Source organism: Amblyomma americanum, chromosome 6 (assembly GCF_052857255.1).
Source record: "Amblyomma americanum isolate KBUSLIRL-KWMA chromosome 6, ASM5285725v1, whole genome shotgun sequence".
NCBI classification, from domain to species: domain Eukaryota; kingdom Metazoa; phylum Arthropoda; class Arachnida; order Ixodida; family Ixodidae; genus Amblyomma; species Amblyomma americanum.
Genome location: NC_135502.1, coordinates 151,098,023 through 151,111,186, shown reverse-complemented (window position 1 = coordinate 151,111,186; position 13,164 = coordinate 151,098,023).

The following is a 13,164-nucleotide window of genomic DNA, read 5'->3' as shown; positions in this document are numbered from 1 at the left end:
GCCTCGGCTCTTACATCATCTCCCGAATATCAGCATCTTCTGCATCCTTGGAGTAGCAAAGACTGGCGCTCACGCAGACTAGAGGTCTCTTTCACGCGCTTGCGTTGCCGGGTTCCCCTTCTAAATTTCTACCTTCACAGATCTGGCCTGGCAGCTTCCCCACTGTGACCTTTTTGTGCCGAACCTGAGACAATAGATCACTTGCTGCTGTTCTGCCGCCGCTTTTCTCATTTGAGGAAGCGTCTTTTGCAAACTCCATTTCATCAACTGGGCTTGCTTGTGTCTTCCGCGGTTGTTCTTTCCATTGGCGCTTCTTTGCTTGGACGAAGCGACAGGAGTGTGCGCTCTGCTGTGTAAAATATTCTTCAAGAAACGCAGCGACTCTCATTCTAATTTCTTTTTTCCGCCCTCAGTCAGTGCGACATTGCAACATTACAGGCATTGTGTACTACTATGCAGATTAAGCAATTGTCCCGTCTTTTATCTCCAAGTTAACTAGACCCCTTTCCTTCCCTCTTCCAACTATCAGACTAAATACTATTACCACTGCTTTTCCGTTCAAAACTTTCCTGTATCCAGAAATAAACCGCCTGTATCTTGGCCACTCCCCCGTAGCGAGTATGTGCCAGCAACGTCTGGGCCTTCTTTCCTTGCTTTCAACAAGGGGCATACATGGCTAAAATACTTTCGCAAAGTAATTAAAATACATTACTAAATGTTTCCAGGAAATCTCGCAGATGTAGTCAACTTACATTAGAATTACTGCTCTCACAAATTAATGACATTACATTACAATTACTTCCCAAAGTAATAAAAATACTTTTAAATTACTCATTATTAATGACGCACTGCTCAAAATTCCTTCAAAATTTTCGGATTTCTTTGTTTGCAGCGCCACTTACCTTCAAATATGCGTCAAAAAATTTTATATTCGTTGAGGAGAGGTAGCCCCAGTTCATTGCACAGCTTCTTTGCTGACCTGGATGAGGTCAACTTAATCAAATCTTGTATAATTGCTCGTATTACTTTTCAATATAAAGTTCATCGTTAAAAGTGTGTTGGCGTGTGCCGCTCTTGAATTCGAAGAATTTGTCGTCCACGTCAACAGCGGGAGTGCATCTACTGCTTGTATTAATGCTCTTTGTCCTAAACATGCACCGAGACCGAGACAAGCTGCCAATTCTGGTGCTTAACTGACTCGCTCTAGAGCCATGTTCGCACATGTAAACTGCACGTCGAGGTGGCGCTGTCACATGAGTTCCTTTGAAAGGAAAATAGGGTTTCAAATCCGGCCACAAAAGGTAGTTTTTCCGAAACTCACATCTATGTTTGTTGGCTGTCAATCAAGCACTCGCAGTGCGTCTGTGCGTGGGTGCACACGGCATACCATGGTCATGGAGCTCTCTTAGTGGCCCTGCGCCGCGTCTATGTGCACGACCGTACGCAGTGCTGGAAGATGCGTAGCATTTGTGTAGACTCTTTACCAAGGCAGTGCTGATACCCGTGGGCACAGCGCCCTTTCATGCACGCAAACCACTTTGCTGGAGCTGGAGTGCTGGCTGTTGCTGGCCGCACGTTTATCTTGCTTTCTAGACGCTCGACCCCACAAACGCGACGCCATAGCATGGCCGACATAAGGAGCAGGACGGGCACATTTTTCATCAAAAGTAAGTTCACTAGTAATAATTACTTTCCCCTGCAACTTATGCTTCTAAGTAATTGATTACAATACTAAAAAACCAGCCCTGAAAAGTAATAAATTACATTAAAACATACTCAGAAAAGTAATTTCATTGTAGTAATTTCATTACTACCTTGTCTGCAAGTGGGAATATGTTAAATAGGAATAAAAGACAGTGGAATAAAGGGGTAATTTTAAATAACATGGAGCATACCCAAACCGACTTCCTGGCCCTTTTAGTTGAGCAAGCTTCCGCACGATATGATTCACATGGTCCACAACGTGGTACAAAACTCGTAGATAAATAGTTGACGGCATCTCTGCCTCGAGAATGTAGTTTAACGTCGTGGCAGGAAGCGATTGGTTTCTTCTCCAGGCTTATTATAACAGATTGTGTTTTCTTCTGCTTTGTGCGCATGTGTTTAGAATCTTGACACTTTTTTCAGCGCACTCATGATATCATTGCTTTACTACATAGACAACTTTCAGTAAAAAAAGAGGCTTGTGCCATAATCTTAGATAATAAGTTAAGCAATGGAGGGAATGTAATAAAGATTATTACAGTACAATATGAAGCTAACGGCCCAATATTCTGCCCTGTGGAACGCCAGAAATAATTGGTTTTAAATAAAATCTGAAACTATCTGTCACTGACTACGAGATGAATCGCCACGTTGCTGACATAAGAATGAACCCTCCAAAGGCAGCTTCGGAACATTTTATTCAGGGTACTGATAACTTTCATAAACTTAGTGACCTCCCCATTCAGGCTTTGAACATACAAGAGATGAAAATTGCTAATAGGCACTCTTAATCCACAAATTTAAAACCTAAGCGTCTTCAAGAAATACAGTCTGTCAGGTAATTTCATTGCAAACATAAAAGCTTGGTCTGGCATTGCACATGACCAGAGTACAAAACCACAACAAGAAAATATGCTGCGCTGCCCTTCCCAGTACTTCATATCACCTGTTTATTGTTCGTTCAATGTTCTTTTCTTTCTGTTGGGAGTTTCTTTATTTGTTTATGATTTTTATTTGTTTTCCTTATAATTTTCATCTTTTCTATCTGTTTTGCTCTTCATTATATATTTTGTTTAATTAATCTTACCTACATTTCTCTACTCCTCTGCGCCTCCTGCTATTTCCAACCCTTGACCCTTGGCTTCAGTACTTGCCCTCGCACACTTCTCCCGGCAGTATCAGTCATAATAAGGGATTTAAAAGACGTTTCTATTTTTCTTTCCGATTTATTATTGGTCCTTCACTTTCACTTCCCCGTATTTGGTGCCGCCATTGTGTTCGGCATCTCTATCGCATTTTCTTCAGTTGAATCTAACTTCCTCTCACGTTGCCACGTGTAGCTGGCCCCATACCTTTGCAAAATCTTCTTATCATTTTCGCGAACCATCCGCCGTCCCCATATAACCGAATTTCTTTCTGCACAGCCGGCCTATTTCTTTATCTCAGTATTGTGAGATAAACCGCACTAATATTCTTTAAATGCCACCTTCAGACCCCTATGGCTAAGACAAGTATTTTAAGTTCGTATTCCTAATCTCACCGCCCTTCTGACAGCGCACGTGTCTACAACTCCAGTGCTTCCTGATCGGAGGAAAAGCCCCGTTTAACTCCTGCCCATACTGAACACATTTCCGAGAGGAGAAATCCTATTGCCTAGGCGTTCGCCAGCAGTCTGGGACACCCAATAAAACTTTATTGGTTTTCTTTTGTGCCCTCAAAAATTTCCAGGTTAGTACTCTGTATCCGTTTTGATTGAAATTTTGTTTGACAATACTCGACGACCTTTTTCTTTCTTCATTGTATTGGGTTTTATGGCGCATAGGAAACTAAGGCTATTATGCGCCAAGCATATCACCGCAATGTGAGTTAACCTCGTCGCACAAATATGCGGGTCGTTTGTAGTATTCAGAAACTGTGCGCAGACCTAAATTTCAGACTATTCTACGGTCGAAACGCACTTAAACTTGCAAAATGCAGCCAGCGGAATTCTGCTCTTAGGGAACAGCCTGACGAGCAACGCTGCCTACTCTGTTTTCGGTGCTCCTGATTTTGGTGGTAGATTTGACGCCTGGCAAGAGCAGCTGGTGCATTTGGCGCGAGCTCCACCACTGGAGCGAACGGCGCTAGCGTCGACCTTGCGCAGCAAGTGGGATCACGGGTCTCCTTTTAATGTTTCAGAAGCGGATTATCGGTTGAATTTATGCTTTTTAAGTGCTAAAAGTCACGCAATCATCTGCAATTCTCGTTGTTAGGGACAGCCAGCATTTTACACTTTGATCGTGTGTCGTCGTTGGTACTGCTAGAGTTCAAGCTTTCGCCATGGTCGGTTACTGCTCTGTGCCTCAATTCCGGACTTCGCTGCGGAACTAAGCGTAAGCTTCCTCTTCTATCCGAAAGACAGGAAGCTACGAGAAGCTTGGTTAATCAAGCTGCGCATGGGAAAAGATGCGAGTGTACAGTCCCGGCCATAACATTACGGAGCACGCTTCGGTGATCCAAACTCTCATCACACCTTACCTGAGAAACATTATTAGGTACTTCTTACCCAGCTTAACCAACGTCACAGGCGCATTCACGTATGAACAGAAGACACACTCATATCTCCTCTACAGAACACGTGAGAAACGTTTTAAGCGCTGAAGCATTCTTCGTAATATTTTGGCCACAGATGTACATTTTCGTGTGTGGTGAAACATTTCAGCGAACAAGATTTCGTCTATGGAGTTCGTGCTAAACTCGTCGGTGAGCATCGTACAAAGCTGCCTTGCCCACTTACGTCCGCTCATGTCTCTCTTGGGAGCTAACGAATGTTTATTGCTGACAGGATGGAAAAGAATGAAACGAAAGAATGGAAAAAATGTTCTCACTTTGTTCAGCAGTAGATGCAGATTACATGTTACAATGTTTCATAATATTTGTTTGTAATATGTAGAATTTAACTTAGAGCAAACCGTCTGCAGAGCAATAGAAAAACTATAACGGTTATATTCCACTCGTGAAACCAACGTTAATAGTCATACATTGCTTTGCAAGTGCAAGATGCAGCAGTCACTTTCCTTCCTTTTATTTCCATCTCCAGTTCATGAGGTTCTTGGTTGACAGTGGAGGTCTTAAAGATAAGCCCAGAAAATGTGCATTCATCATCTCTGGAAAGCTTCATGATGCACGCCACCACGTGCTTCGCCTTATAGACGGCCTCCCTTTCTATCAAAAGCCGGGAGGTCTCAAATTTCCTCTCAATGAAGTAATTGATACTCGACAACAGAAGTTTCACTGAAATGAAAGAAAAGATTCTGCAGCGTAATAGAGAAAAAACATGAACGTAGCCTTTAGTGGCGTGACAATTCCAAATGCCCGAGAAAGCCGCAAACATGACAGAACATTACAAATTATGACTTCATGAGGAAAGGCTCAACAAAACTACTCTTCGCGGGATACACACACATTCGCCCAAAGCTCGAATGGCAATATGATCGCGGCCAATAAGCAAGAATGCGTGGCGTGAAATACAGCACCGTTACATTTAAATATTTCTCCGCGTCGTCTTCACCGTCGAACCTGACTGCTCCGTATAAGTTCAAGGGTGCAGTCGAACGGAGCCGCTTCCGCCGGCACCGCCCGAAAGCGCTCCAAACCTGTCACGGAGAGATCCTAGATTCAGTGACCGGTTGCCTCTGACTGGTGGTGTGGCACCTTCAGTTTTCTCCATAGCATCGCCAACAACACTGGAACATGTCATTTATACTCAGTTAATTAGCCATCTACAAAACAATAGTTTTTTCTGTTCGACACAACATGGATTTAGGTCCGGCTTCTCATGTGAAACACAGCTCGTGGAATTCGCACATGACATTTCTGTTTTCTTAAACTCCGCCGGTCAGGTAGATTGTATATTTTTAGATTTTCGAAAAGCGTTCGATTTAGTTGCTCACAACATATTGTTACAGAAGCTTTCAAAATTAAATATTCCTACCTCACTCTTATCCTGGATTGAGGCGTATCTTGCGGAAAGGAGACAGTGCGTGGTTATCGACGGTGTCAGCTCGGAAAGTGTGGGTGTAACTTCAGGTGTTCCGCAGGGGTCGGTTTTGGGCCCTCTTCTATTTCTCATTTTTATAAATGACCTCACTAGTAACATTTCAAGTATAATCAGACTTTATGCTGATGACTGTTGTATCTACCGCAATATTTCTTCTGAAGCAGATGCAATTTCACTACAGCATGACCTCAACTCTGTATTCTCTTGGTGCAACAACTGGAATATGGCACTAAACATCTCCAAATGTAATCTGGTTCGGTTTACAAAAAAGAAACAATTCCTCCAAACAGACTATTTCCTTGGTAGCACTGAATTATCCGCAGTTTCAACTTATAAGTACTTGGGAGTCTTTTTTTCTACTGACCTATCATGGAATACACACGTAAATTACATATCTGCTAAAGCCAGTCGCACATTAAACTTTCTCAGACGTAACTTTAAGGACGCTCCCCTTACGCTGAAGGAGACATTATACATGTCTACTGTACGTCCGATACTTGAGTATGCTTGCGCGGTTTGGGACCCGCATACAAAACTGAATATTGAGGAGCTGGGGCGCGTCCAGAAACGGGCTGCTAGGTTTGTGTCCGCCGATTACAATTTCCAAAAAAGTTCTTCTGGTTTGCGCGAGAAGTTGGGATGGCCTTTACTTGAAAACAGGCGCAAATATTTGAGACTCTTTTTCTTTTATAATGTGCTTAATAATAAAACTGGAATTCCAAAAGAGAAATACATTAGTGAACCCAGCTACATTTCCGCCCGCACTGACCACCCACTTAAGGTGCGCGAGTACAATTGCCGTATAAACGTATTCAAATATAGTTTTTTCCCACGAACAGTGCATGATTGGAACTGTCTCCCTTCGCGGGTCGCTACCGCTCCTCCTACATCGTTTCTGACCGATTTCCAAAGCCACCTGTCAATATAAGTGCAATAATTCTTGTCCGAGTGTATTATGTTTTAAGCAGTGCTGTATTTTAAAATGTATCTTTTTTTGTGTGTGTATGTGTGTGTTTAGGGAATGTTTGCCTTTCTACAATGGTTTTTATTTTGTTTGTTTGTTTGTTTTTGTTTCCGTGTGCATGGGTTTATTGTATTTTCTGTGTAGACCGCATCATTTGCCTAATTTATTATGTACTAGATGTTTGTTCTTATTTATGATGTTTCCCTCCTACAATAATGCCCCAATGAGGGCGCTGTAGGTACTGTGTATAAATATGTATAAATATAAACGCTGGTCAATGCACGGTCATTGCCACTTCAACAATTCGCTCGCACAGTAGCGTGCATCGCTTTTGCCTAGTGAGTGAGCTTGATGGCTCAAATTGAGCTTAAAAAGGCCCAGAACCTAGTGTATTTATAAATAAATAAATAAACTATTAGTGCGCAACTAAACTACCAGGGAAAGCGTCAATAGTAGCATTTAAACGCGCTTTATCCCACTTTGTCCGTCAGGCGCGCGCCGCCAAGTGGTGGTGCCACAGTATGTCCTCGCGCCCAAAATCGCGTAAAATGAAAGTCATAGACCTGCCGGAGAAGAATGTTCTAGTGATTTAGATAGGAACAAAGGCTTCAGCCCTCGCGTGCCTGTTCCACGGCGCTTCGACTGAGTCTACGCTGAAAGAAAGTTCTGCGAATTGTAATCTTTTAGAAATCCTTTACGAGTGTTTTTAGTTGTCCAGCTGAGTAGTAAAATAGTTTAGGCATGCACTTAGCATTGCAGAGCGACACTGGCATTATAGCTATTCCTAAATAAAATAGGTACCGTTAGGATACTTGGAAAGCAAAGTTTTTTTCACCGCGCTAACCCTCTCGCACGCACCAGCTGTGCATAGCTGTGTTCTTTTTCCGCACACTACAGTTTGGAGCTCGGTCACATGAACACTTCGGCACTGTCGCGAGGAGTGAAAGCCTGCTAAAAGCTTCTTATATTTTTACTTGGCTGCCAGCCGAATGAAGCTGGCTGGAAAAAAGGAACTGTGTCTCGTTATGGACGCAGGGACACCTGGCGTTCCGCATGGCCCATATCGCAGTGGGGGACAGCGGCACGAAAAAGACATTAAAGGTGGGTTTAACCTTATAAAGCGCCAAGTTACAGTGTTCACTGAATTTTGCTTACTGCTGAAACATATCGATGAGAAACTGTTCAAGGACACACATGGAATTGACGCCACCATTGGTGTATTTTCCCTGGTAAGAACCGCCTTCTATAGCCGTGGCAATTTTAAATTACCAACCACTTAAGAGACCGTCACATTTACTGTAAATAATATCGTTATTCTCAAGATGCTAGCTTCGGCGCTTAATACTAACAGGTGGTGGTAATTTAACGGAGACAAATGAGAACGTTCGCAAAGAACAGGCATAAAACAGGGCAATTCATCTTTAAACTGAAAGCGGTTTAAGGTTACTGGGCCAAATTTGTTAGGTATCGTACATTCTCCGAATTATTGAGCTTCAGTTAGCCTAGAAGCAATCAACCTGTGGGAGGCCGAGATTTGAAGAGTTCCTTGCTTCGAAGGTGGCGTAACTTTAAATGATGCAAAGAAAGTCGGCATAGACACTAAAGATTATCTTATTTGTGAGAACGCGTAAGCCCGCCCACTGACTTTGTTAACGCACTTGCCGAGTCACGTAATTGAGCCGCTGCCATGCAACTGGAATATCTCCCTCTGCATGGCTCTACGTAGGCGCCTTCGCGAAGCCGCCCCACACGTTCTGATCTGCACGTTTTGTGAAGGATGTCCTGCCGCACCGCGCCCTATCTTTCGCCTTACGGGTATGACGAGACAGGTAATGAGTTTATAGTCATATGTACATATAGTTTTTCCTACTTATTATTCATAGATCGCTCAGAGTCCTCATACTACTTCTGACGCAGCAGGTAAGCCGCGCCGCACTTCCAATCATTCCTTTACCCGGGAGATGCTTGGTTGCATGAGGTCGCCTTCTTGTATGGGTTCCGCCGACTGTTCTCTCTCTCTCTCTCTCTCACACACACACACACACACACACACACACACACACACACACACACACACACACACACACACACACACACACACACACACACACACACACACACACACACACACACACACACACACACACACACACACACACACACACACACACACACACACACACACACACACACACACACACACACACACACACACACACACACACACACACACACACACACACACACACACACACACACACACACACACACACACACACACACACACACACACACACACACACACACACACACACACACACACACACACACACACACACACACACACACACACACACACACACACACACACACACACACACACACACACACACACACACACACACACACACACACACACACACACACACACACACACACACACACACACACACACACACACACACACACACACACACACACACACACACACACACACACACACACACACACACACACACACACACACACACACACACACACACACACACACACACACACACACACACACACACACACACACACACACACACACACACACACACACACACACACACACACACACACACACACACACACACACACACACACACACACACACACACACACACACACACACACACACACACACACACACACACACACACACACACACACACACACACACACACACACACACACACACACACACACACACACACACACACACACACACACACACACACACACACACACACACACACACACACACACACACACACACACACACACACACACACACACACACACACACACACACACACACACACACACACACACACACACACACACACACACACACACACACACACACACACACACACACACACACACACACACACACACACACACACACACACACACACACACACACACACACACACACACACACACACACACACACACACACACACACACACACACACACACACACACACACACACACACACACACACACACACACACACACACACACACACACACACACACACACACACACACACACACACACACACACACACACACACACACACACACACACACACACACACACACACACACACACACACACACACACACACAGTGGGGTAATAATTGGTTTTTTGGGGGAAAGGAAATGGCGCAGTATCTGTCTCATATATCGTTGGACACCTGAACCGCGCCGTATGGGAAGGGATAAGGGAGGGAGTGAAAGAAGAAAGGAAGAAATAGGTGCGGTAGTGGAGGGCTCCGGATTAATTTCGACCACCTGGGGATCTTTAACGTGCACTGACATCGCACAGCACAAGGGCGCCATAGCGTTTTTCCTCCATAAAAACGCAGCTGCCGCGGTCGGGTTTGAACCCGGGAACTCCGGCTCAGTAGTCGAGCGCCCTAACCACTGAGCCACCGCGGCGGGTCAGTGGGGTAGCAATACTTTCGTCTTTGAAAGTTTTGCTAGTGACATGCATATAAGGTTTATTCCACTCCTTTTAGCTTTAAACTCGCACTCGCTACTTGCATCGAACTCCTCTCTAGCCCAGCTTTCCTCGAGCGCAGCGCCACCGTTGCTGACCGTCCTCTCCAGCGGCGCGTTTCGCAGCAGCCGCTTCAGACGCAGCAAGCGACATTCCAGCTCTGCTGCCATACTATACTTCCTCCTTCCTCGGTAACCCCTCATGTATTTTTCCGATGGCAGCCGTGCGATAGTGCATTCGTACACTTCCACTGTACCCTCCTCCTTTCACGGTTACAAATGCGGTAACCACCAGCCGGTTGCGCGTTCTTATGCTCACGCCCTGGTCATGTTCTCCCATACCATGGGAACCACCCTCCGGTTGAACATTCCTCCACTCTTGCTATAACCTCCTTCTAGGGCGACTATCTTTAAAATACGGATTCCTTTTTTCTGTTTACACAAGATTCTTTTTGCTGCAACCACTCTTCGTGGCGATCCCGTGGAAGCCACAATATGGCTGCGCATCCATAGGCTTTCGTCATGCCCTCCTCTTTCCATGTTTATCCTGCAAACATCCTCCACTCACAAACCTTGCTCTTCCCATGCTCTCCTATTTCCTCGGTAACCAGCAGATAAACATTCCCGTGATAACCAATATGATTACGCATTCATACGCTCTCTACATACCCTGTTCACTCCACGGTTACACTCCCTGAATGACGGTTGCCGCCGTGGCAACCAGACGCCGGTCGCTCTCGTCATGTCTTGTTCCTTCGATGGCAATCATCTTGAACTAAGGCATTTATTCGCTCTTCCTATGTCTTCTTTTTGCCAGTACAACCACCCTCTTGGTGGAATCCGTAGCAGCCACTTTCCGGTTTCGCATCGTTCGCTTTGTGCTACGCCCTTCTTCATACGTTTCTCTTGCGGCACACGTGCTCCTGTTGCATATTTCTTGGCTCTTTCTTACCCTCCTATTTCCATGGCTAATAACCCCCGATAGATCTGGCGCTAACCAGCGTCCGCTTTTGCGTTCCTATGCTCTGGAAATGCCCTTGTCATTTCACGGTAACTACCATCCGGATAGCTGCTTCGGTAACCCTTCTGCTGCGCACTACGACTGCAACGCGCGAAATCCATGAAGCATGTCCTAAACCTTACTGCTATTCACTAAGATCGTAGTGCCCTTTTGTGGGATCCCCATGGCGTGAGCCCTCAAGTTCTCACTGATGCGAGCCTACATGTAGTAAACCATGAAAAGCGGTAGGTTAATTGCACCTGCGGGAATTTACACCGGTGAGCAGATATCTAGGAATTCTATGCAGCTATTCTTTGCAAGTGAACGGGCATCTCTAGAAGCATACTGGTACAGCATTCCGAAGGTTCAATACTGCAGCAATCCATAGTATGAATAGTCGAGCGGCAGGGGACGCCATTGGATATGCCGGTAGCATGCTATATTTACTGCGGCTGCCAGAGAATATCGTACGACGCCTGGAAAGCTGAAAGGCAGACCTTCCGCAATCGTGGCCTTTTGGTCCTGGCGTTCGCTTCGGCTGCGGGAGGTGGTTGTTTCGAAACCCGCCGCCGGACACCCACCGGTAAAAATGGATACAAGCCACCCCCGGCCCGGCGCCCGCATTCTTCAGGCGTGTGTACTTAGAGGAGGCTCCACAAACCACGCTGCGCTCTTTTGGAGGCAAACCCAGTTTCGAACACTCAGACTGCAAAGGTGGTTCGTGTTTCACTGCAAAATGAAGAGTTCAACTCAAAGCTCGTACGCTGCAACTAGCGTCATGTTCAACACTACTGTAAGCGATCCTTCGTCAGAAGAGAAAACTTCGGAGTATCACTGAGGTCCTTGGCAAGTCCGCTTTTTCCGGCTGTCCAACTTTGCGAGAAAAAAGAGGCCACTTCTTTTTGGATGTGGTTAAGCACCAAGAACTGGTTAAGTGATGGCCAAGTTACCTGCAGGAAATAGATTTACAAACATACCCATCCTTGGACGAGAAGTAATTTATTGTTGCATTTACCTCACAAACTGAGCTACGCGAGAAATGTGACCATTGGTCACAGTAGAACTCTCGCATGTTAGCCTGCCTCTTTCCCAAATATGTTTCAAGCGAAGAATGACCGCGGTGAGAACACAGCATTGCTAAGCCTCCCACCTAGCTTAAGCGATCCCCTGGTCTTGGGACAGGCTGCAACGGCTAAATTACAGCTTCACTGTCCCACTAGGCAATAACAACATAATTTTCATAAGAACTTGATAGCCCACTTTCACATGCCCCAGAAACATCGCCTTCAGCCGGTAATTACAATTCGCTTAGAATAACTGAAAAAACTGCATTCCTTTTCCACGGATCAATTAAATACGAAAAAATTAGCTGTCCACGATGAGGACAGCCACCCTGAAATTTCGCTGACAGGAAGTTCATGCTGTGGCTTGCTGAAACTAGGATGGGCTATGAAATCCACGCGCAAATTCATGGCCCTGGAAACGAACGCAAAGGCAGCCGTGCTCATAAAATTATCATTGACTTCTTGAGTTGCATGTCAGCCACAACACCTAACGCGCCTCCCACCTCAGAATCAGATAAAACGCGACGATGACGACATCAACGCCATGCACCTGGAAGGTTCAATCATCGCCATTCCTATATATATATATACCTGCCAAATGACACAATACGATATCGCGCGGCTCCTGTGTCCCTCTGCCAGCAGATATCAGGGCAATTACATCGTTACCTACGCTGCTTCTGACCAAGCTAATAAATAATAAATAATTATTGCTTTTTTGGGGAAAGGAAATGGCGCAGTATCTGTCTCATATATCGTTGGACACCTGAACCGCGCTGTAAGGGAAAAGATAAAGGAGGGAGTGAAAGAAGAAAGGAAGAAGAGGTGCCGTAGTGGAGG